The 9,253-nt window shown below is 39.3% G+C and overlaps 1 protein-coding gene across 5 annotated transcripts in view; it reads right to left on the reverse strand.

Moving 5' to 3' along the window:
• ZNF177 (zinc finger protein 177) overlaps window positions 1–9,253 on the reverse strand; it is a 44,994-nt gene that overhangs the window by 8,799 nt on the left and 26,942 nt on the right. Inside the window, exon 1 of one of the 5 annotated variants that reach the window (XM_017879877.1) lies at window positions 8,442–8,599. The exons of 2 other annotated variants lie outside the window; for them this stretch is intronic. The gene's annotated coding sequence lies outside the window, so the exon portion shown is untranslated. Of the gene's footprint in view, window positions 1–793; window positions 872–8,155; window positions 8,178–8,441; window positions 8,600–9,253 lie in introns of those variants that run through there. 2 more of the 5 variants (XM_017879881.1, XM_017879879.1) reach the window with 2 other exon arrangements.

The raw sequence follows: 9,253 nt of genomic DNA on the forward strand, positions 1-9,253 counted from the left end.
AGCTTGTTTCTAATTTTGTCTTAATAAACCACATTTGATAAAAAAAAAAAAAAAAAGAATGGCAAAATGGTGACAATCATTGAAGCTGGGTGGTAGGTACATAGTAGCTTTATCACAGCACTCTATTCCTGGGTATGACTGAAAATCCATGGTGAAAAGTTTTTTAAAAAGTAAGTAAAATTTCCATATGAAAACATGAAGCAAGGAACTGTACCTGTCAGGTATAACAGGAAGAAAATCTCTCTTGAGGATTTGTATACACAAGTGCTCTCTTTTAGGTTTCAGTCCAAATTCATTTGTGTAGTTCAAACAACCTCAAGAGAATAATTTCACTTAAGAGGGTCCTAAGTGGCATTGTCCCCAAGCAACTAGTGCAAGCAAATGGACCTATCTCTGGAAAATCAACTTTAAGTCAGGTCTTGAGAAAAAATCTTATATGCAAAGTTCTAAGTAAACTGAGGAAGGCACAGTTTAAGAAACAAACACAAATACGCAATGTACCATGTGTAAGACACAGCTAAAACACAGCTATCAGGTGGAAAAGCCTAACACTTCAGATATTATCCTTTTAGACATACTTTAAAAAATATAGAAGCTTAAAGAAATTAACAAAAATTTGAATGGATGTGGAATAAGATACTTTAAAATGGTTAGTTTAAAACCAATTTTAGAAATGAAAATAAACCCACTGAAATGAGAAATTCAATGCCAGTGTTAACTACTAGGTTAGAACTTTGATAGCACTATTAGATGAAAACCTAGCAATTTTCTTGAATTAGTGAAAGACACTAACCTTTGGGTACTGGAAGTATTATAAGCCCCAAGCTGAATACATAAAAAGAAATCCACATCTAATTTCATTATAGATTTTCTTCCTTAGTATTTGATTTTTTTCCATAATTTCCAAAGCAGCTAGGGGAAAAACACACGTCACCTATAAAAGGAAAAACAGACTGACAGCTGACGTCTCAACAGCAACAATGGACATCAGAAGAAAGCAGGACTATGTCTTCAGTGTGCTGAGAAAAAAATAACTTATCAACCTCGAATGCTAGACAGTTAAACTATCTAGCTGCTCTTTATAGGAAATGCAAAGATAACCAGTTTAAGCAATGAAAACAAACCAGTCAGCAAAATCCAAATATTATGTGGGACATTTTAAGAACAAATAACTTTATTCCTTTAATAAATCAGTGGATTAAAGAAATGAAAAAGGAGGAGGAAGAGAACAGACACAACAGAAACTTAAGGGGTATAAAATAAAAAAAAATGGGGACCCTGTTAAGCTTCTCATTTGAACAAACCAAACGTAAAAAGATATTCTGTAGCCAATCACGGAACATCAGACTGTTAGTTGGGATAATGTAGTGGTGATGAACCAACTAGAGATGCACAGTTAGTAATTTACTGAAGAAATGACAGGATGTCTGGAATTTGCTTTAAAAACAAATCTGGGGGAAAAAAACAGCATTATCCAATAATATTTATTTGCAGTAACTACTAATACAGTAATCACTAATCATGTATGGACAGCTACTGAACACTTGAAATGAGGTTAGGGTTAAACTTTTAAGCATTTAAACTTCAATAGCCACACGAGGCTAGTGGCTACTGTATTGGACAGCTAAGGGCTAGATGATGCAAGATGAGCAAAATATTGGTAACTGTCAAAGCTGGGTGTTAAGGACATGAGAATTCATTTTACAGTCAGCCCGCTACACGACCACAGATCAAAAATATGTGGAAAAAAAGATAAATGCTTGTGTCTGTACCGAACATGTAGACTTTCCCCCTTGCTATGAATCCTTAAACAATACAGCATAACTATTTATGGTCCAGCACAGTGGCTCACACTAGTAATCCCAGCACTTTGGGAAGCTGAGGCAGGAGGATGCCTTGAAGTCAGGAGTTCAAGACTAGCCTGGGCAATAAAGCAGAACCCTGTCTCTACAAATTATATATATATATGTATTTTTTTTTAAAGTTATCCAGGTGTGGTAGTGCATGTCTGTGGTCCCAGCCACTTGGGAGGCTGAGGTGGGAGGATTACCTGAGTCCAGGAGTTTCACGCTGCAGTGAGCTATGATCACAACACTGCACTCCAGCCTGAGCAACAGAATGAGACTCCATCTCTTAAAAAAAAAACAAAAAACCAACCTACCACTTACGTAACACTTATTGTACTAGGTACTATAAGTAATCTAGGGATGACTTAAAGTAAATGGGAGGGAAAACATAGCATTTATGGGAGGATGTGTATAGGTTATATGCAAATAAAATGTGATTTTATATAAGGAATTTGTGACTGTGGAGTTTGGAAGCCCTGTGGGGGTCCAGGAACCAGTCCCCCATGGATACGAGAGACACCTGTACTATTCTACTTCTGTGGAGAATTAAAAATTTTCATGATTAAAAGCTTAAAAAATATACAAGGACGGCCGGGCGCGGTGGCTCAAGCCTGTAATCCCAGCACTTTGGGAGGCCGAGACAGGCGGATCACGAGGTCAGGAGATCGAGACCATCCTGGCTAACACGGTGAAACCCCGTCTCTACTAAAAAATACAAAAAACTAGCCGGGCGAGGTGGCGGGCGCCTGTAGTCCCAGCTACTCGGGAGGCTGAGGCAGGAGAATGGCGTAAATCCAGGAGGCGGAGCTTGCAGTGAGCTGAGATCCGGCCACTGCACTCCAGCCTGGGCGACAGAGCGAGACTCCGTCTCAAAAAAAAAAAAAAAAAATATACAAGGACAGTTAAACAAAGGCATTTTAAAATAAAGACCTGAGACAATGTACCCATCAAAAAAGACCATCACAGAAGTAAATTAAAAGTACTTCAGGAGATAGGAATGTTAAGTAGAATGAACACAGGTAAAATGGATAAAATTAAAGAAACCTTTATTATATAAAATGATAATAATATCCAATTTGTGAGATGGAAAAATAAGCTCAATCCTAATACTAAATAATATATAAATTGGGAAGGAGGTGACTGAGTTGTATGTTCCTTGTATTCTTCCACTGGGGACTCACAATATTGATTAGCTTTAGACTGTAAGTATGTATGATAAAATAGGGTAAAAATTCAAAGGATGGATATAGTGAGTTTAACTCACAGTCTAGAAGACAAAATGGAATTAAGTTAAAAAAAAAACCTTCAATTCCAAAGGTAAGAAAAATAAGGGAAATGAAACAAAAAAATAGGTCAAATGAAAAGCACAATGTAGTAAGATGGTAGAAAATGTCTGACTTCATCAGGAAGTGTAAAAATGGGCTAAATTCTGCAGTTTAAAAAGACTGTCCTGGTAGATTAAGATAAACTCCAGCTCTATGTTATTTCATTAGATGCACTGAAACCCACAACAACACATAAAAACTGAGTCTCGCCAAGGCGGAGTGGATCACCTGAGGTCAGGAGTTTGAGACCAGCCTGACCAACATGGAGAAATCCCGTCTCTACCAAAAAAAAAAAAATACAAAATTTGCCGGGCTTGGTGGTGTATGCCTGTAATACCAGCCACTTGGGAGGCTGAGGCAGGAGAATCACTTGAACCTGGGAGGTGGAGGTTGTGGGAGCTGAGATTGCGCCATTGCACTCCAGCCTGGGCAACAAGAGCGAAACTCCGTCTCAAAAAAGAAAAAAGAAAAAAAAAAACAAAACTGAGTCTCAAAAATAAGAAAGATATACCAGGTGAATATTAACCAAAATAAAGTTTGCTAAATTAATTTCATACATTTTAAGACAAAAGGCACTATCAGAGGTAATGACATGAGGATGTAAAGTACCAATTAATCAAGAAGATATAAAATTCTAGTCTCATAAAACTCATAAAGCAGAAGCTAGTACAATTAAAGAAGAAATAACACAAATCATCAACACTTTAAGACTTTCAAACACCGCTCAGCGATAGATCATATAAAAAAAGGATATGAAGATTTGAACAATACAATAAGTATGTTTAATCTAGCACACTGAGGGACACGACTGAATGTATTGAGTATACATACATTCTTTTGAAGCACAAATGAAGTGTTTATAAAAACTGACCATATTGTATGGTAAATATACTGTAAAGCTTGTCTTCAACCTTTCAAAATTTGGTATATAAAACATCTCAAGTGCCCCTTAAATATATACACCTACTATGTGCCCACAAAAATTAAAAATTAAAAAAATTAGAAAAAGATTTGGTATACAGACACGTTCTCTGACATGTCTTAATTACAATGTAATTAAGTTGTAAGTTAATTACAAGAGATTACGTTGAACTATATGAAATGGCTGTTTTGGTAGTTTAAAACTGTGGTTGAATGTTAGTGGTTTCATATTTTTCAAGCAAATAGAAAAAAGTAACACACTTGGAATACAGAACACATCACACTTCCAAAGAACTTATGGTTTTATAAAAGAATTGCATTAGAAAATACATAATACTATGGTTATTGATTAGTTCTAAGTACCACAACTTGTAGAATGTAGCTAAACTGGTCCATAGGAAAAAAATAAGCTTTATATGTTTATATTAGAAAAGAAGTAAAGTTAAAAATTAACTTAAGCAGTTGGAGCAGGAATAGCAAAAAATACTATGATGAACTAGAAAACAACAGTATCACTCAAGCGACAAACTGGTTCTTTGAAAGCTACTAGGAGAAAAATCAGGCAAAACTCTTCAAACAAACAGGGAGAAAAACACAACTATAGATGTTGCAGAGATTAAACAAGACATGAATAACTTTAATCAAATTCAAAACTTTCAGGAAATAAATTGATTACTACAGAAATATAACTTACCAAAACTGACTATGTAGAAATTACAATAAAAAGAACTAGCTGGTGATGGTTGAGTAACACTGTGAATGCAATTAATGCCACTGACTTGTACATTTAAAAATGATTAAAATGGCAAATTTGGCTTTAGATATTTTACCACAATTTAAAACATGTAAAAGAAAGAAGAATCTAGACTGATGCTGTCAGCAAGGCGCTAGGTCTTCCCAGCTTAACTCACCGCCCAGACATTCTTTTAAAATAGAAAACAAAACTGGATTATTTAGGTATTCACCAAAAAAACACCACGCTCAAAGGCTTTACCAGTTATGCCACTCAAAGAAGAAAGAATTCTAGTCTGGATGAAAATCTTCCAGAGATTAGGCATATTTATGAAGACTCTGGTTACTTAAACTACACTTCAATGTAATTCATCACTAATGTTTACGTTATATTAGGTATAGATAACTTATCCACTCTATAGGGAAGAGTTGGGTATTTAGAAGGTTTAATAGAGCCTTTATGCAAACCCCAGAATTGTGTATGGTTCAAAATGTCACGTTTGCATTTGATTATTCTATTAACAGCAGTTTACAATATTACAAGGGAAAAAAATGGTCACTTTTAAACTAATTTCACAAAACAGTTTAACTTATCAAAGGGATTACAGTGATTAACAGTATAAAAGGAAGAATGTTCTCTGAGATTGGCACACTGATATCAAACATGACAAGGCCACTTTAAACAAAATTATAGGCAAATTTCAACATAGATTCAGATATTCTAAGGAAAATAAGTCCAAATAAAAAATGTCAATAAATAGGAAAGATAGTACAACAGAATTAAGTTAGGTTTACCAGAGGAATACAAGAGATGCTTACTATTAGAAAATCAATCAATATAATTTGCTTCATTAATAGAGCAAAAGAAAACCAGGATGATCAACTCAAAGTGATAAAACCAGTATCACATAATGATTTCAAAATAAATATTTTCAGCCTGAAAACTTTCAGGCTGAATGTAATTCAGCCAGCTTCTTTATTTATTTATTTTTGAGACGGAGTCTTGATCTGTTTCCCAGGCTGGAGTTCAGTGGCACGATCTCTGCTCACTGCAACCTCTGCCTCCCGGATTCAGGCCATTCTCCTGCCTCAGCCTCCCAAGTAGCTGGGACTACAGATGCGTGCCACCATGCCTGGCTATGTTTTTGTATTTTTAGTAGAGATGGGGTTTCACCGTGTTAGCCAGGATGGTCTCCGTCTCCTGACCTCAGGATCTGCCCGCCTCGGCCTCCCGAAGTGCTGGGATTACAGGCGTGAGCCACTACACCCAGCCTCAGATGAATTTTTAAAATACAATTCAAAGATGGGCAAAATGACCTGAATGAACATTTTTCTAAAGATAAAATGTCAACTGCACATGAAAAGATGCTAAATATCATTAGTCACCAGGGACATGCAAATCAAAACCACATTAAGATACCACTTCACACACTAAGGTGAGTGTAATTAAAAAGACAAGTGTTGAGGATGTGAACAAATTCTGGTTTTTTGTGGAGGGGAGTGAAGTGGTGCTGCCACATTGGAAAACAGCCTGGCATTTCACCAGAAGATTAAACATAAAAGTTCATCTCATGAACAAGCCATTCCACTCCTAGGTATGTATATACCCAAGAGAAATATTCACAGCAGCATTATTCATAATAGCCAAAAAGGAGAAACAACCCAAATGTCTATCAATTGATGAATGGATAAATGGATAAATGAAAATGTGGTATATCCATACAATGGACTATCATTTGACAACCGAAAGGAATGAAGGCCAGGCATGGTGGCTCATGCCTGTAATCCTCAGCACTAAGGGAGCCTGTAGTGGGTGGACCACAAGAACCCAGGAGTTCAGACCAGCCTGGTAACACAGTAAGACTCAATCTCTACTAAAAATTAAAAAAATTAGCCGGGCTTGGTGGCCCACACATGTGGTCTACATACTCAGGAGGCTGAGGTGGGAGGCTGAACTAGGAAGATCGAAGGCACCACTGCACTCCAGCCTGGGTGACAGAGCAAGACCTCGTCTCATTAAAAAAAAAAAAAAGGAATGAGGCTGGGCACGGCGGCTCACACCTGTAGTCCCAGCACTTTGGGAGGCCAAGATGGGCGGATCATGAGGTCAGGAGATCGAGACCACCCTGGCCAACATAGTGAAACTGCGTCTCTACTAAAAATACAAAAATTAGCCGGGCATGGCGGAGCACGCCTGTAATCCCAGCTACTTGGGAGGCTGAGGCAGGAGAATCGCTTGAACCCGGGAGGCAGAGGTTGCAGTGAGCCGAGATCTGCCAGTGCACTCCAGCCTGGCGACAGGGCTAGACTCCGTTAAAAAAAAAAAAAAAATCAATCAATCAATCAATCAATCAGGCAGTGATGCATGCTACAAAATAACCTTGAAATCATTACGCTAACTGAAAGCAGCTAGTCGCAAAGGACTACATAGTTCATGATTTCCATTTCATGATTCCATTTATATGAAATGTCTAGAACAGGCAGATCCACAGAAACACAAAATCTCTTAGTGGTTGCCAGTGAAATGGAGTGGAATGGGGGAATAACTGCTGATGAGTATGGGGTTCTCTTGGGGCAATGAAAATGTTCTAGAGTTAGATTGTAGTCATGGTTGTACAGCTCTTAATATACTAAAAACCACTGATTTATACACTTTAAATGAGATGAAATATATGACCTTATGTCAATAAAGGTGTTACAGAAGGGAATGTCCTTAATCTATCCAAAACATACAGCAAACATGTAAGTAGTGACAAGCTGAAAGCTTTCGTTCTGACACCTGGAAGGCAGCAAGGATTGCTCCTTCTAATGTTTCGGAGGTCTTAGGCAGGGCAGTAAATTTGCGGGGCAGGAGTGGGGTCATAATAGGATTATAAAGGGAGAATAAACTTCTTATTCATAAACAATATGTCAATATGTAAACATCCGAAACAAACTACAGGTAAACTGAAAACTAAGGTCTGCTGCTTGCTGCATACAAAACATACATTTTCGAAGGCTCAAAACATACATTTTTGAGGGCTCACAAGTCCCATAGACGGGGATCTGGTCATACCTAGGAATTACACATTCATTTACCCTTTGACCCAACAACTTGACTTCCAAAAACAAACTTTGAAGACCTAAGTCCACAAATATGAATAAACACACATAAGCCCACTCAGATGGAACAACTTAAATGCCCATCAGGCACTAGGGTGCATCCCCATAACAGAGGGGAAAAAAAAGGGACGATCTCCGCAAATTGATAACGCACATCCCAAGATATGCCTTCTAACAGCGGAAAGTGAGGCACACGAGGGCATTTTCTTGAGAAAAATAGTCTCATACCGGGGAAGACGTTTAAAGAGTACGGTATGAAAAGTGGAGGAGGCCCCGGCAACGCCCTCTGACCACGTGAACCCACTCGCCTCCTCCCAGGGACCAACGTCCGGAATAGCCGCCCCAAGCCCAGAGGTGCCGGAAGGAGCCGTAGTCGGGGGCTCTAGGAAGAAACACAGCTATAGCCGGAGGCTTGGGCGGGAAGCGGCAGGCAAAGTCTGGAGCAGCCCGGGCTGTGCACGGCGCCCTCGACCCCTTCCCTCCCCACTCCGCCGGCCTGACTAGCGGGGCGCACCTGGGCCTGGCTCGCTGGGACAACAACCGATACGAAAATCTCTCTCAGCTACAGGCGGCAGCGCTGGGAGACGGAGAGGCGACGAATGCGCACTTCCGCTTCCGGCCAGCGGCAATGAGGGGCGGGCTCACCAGCTCGCGCATTTGGCGGATTCGCCCTGAGGACTTGGGAATGGAAAGTGGCAGACGGCTCTGCTCCTTTAGGGCGAAGGCTGTGACTTTATTCATTGCATTAGAGAAAAAAAGAGGCACAAGCCAAGAAACTTGCTTGGGTCTCAAAATTAAGTAAAAGGGTCCGCAAGAACTAGAATCCGTACGGTCTTCCCAAGGGAAAAAGCAAATGTCCCCAGAGGAAAATGGAACTCTGCAGCCGCAGGGGGAAAAGGGGTCCAATTGCCCCTCCCCTCTTCCTGACCAAAGGAAGACCCCCGAGGTCAGGGATAGTTTGGTCTGGACTCCAGTTTAAACAATTAAGTCCAGGTATTTAAAAAAACTAAGGGTCTCTGTCAGCACTTGAAATTATCCGCCAACAAAGGAGATCCTGTTAGGACCAACAGGGTTTGATTCACATTTGCAAGACTGGAACCTTGGAATTAAAACTGAAAATCTCAGTCCGGTGGCAGAAAAAAAGATGCATTTTAAATGACTTTGGAGTTATTACTGTATTCAGACATCCCAAATCCAGGCTTTAAAAAAATCTCAATAGCCTTTGTCCCTTTTCCAGACACTCCCATGAATAAAACTCCTACCTGGACAGAAGGATTTAAGAATGTTTAAGAGAATCATTATTTTTAGGCCGGGCGCGGTGGCTCA

Source organism: Rhinopithecus bieti, unplaced genomic scaffold, assembly GCF_001698545.2.
Source record: "Rhinopithecus bieti isolate Rb0 unplaced genomic scaffold, ASM169854v2 scaffold_10589, whole genome shotgun sequence".
NCBI lineage: Eukaryota > Metazoa > Chordata > Mammalia > Primates > Cercopithecidae > Rhinopithecus > Rhinopithecus bieti.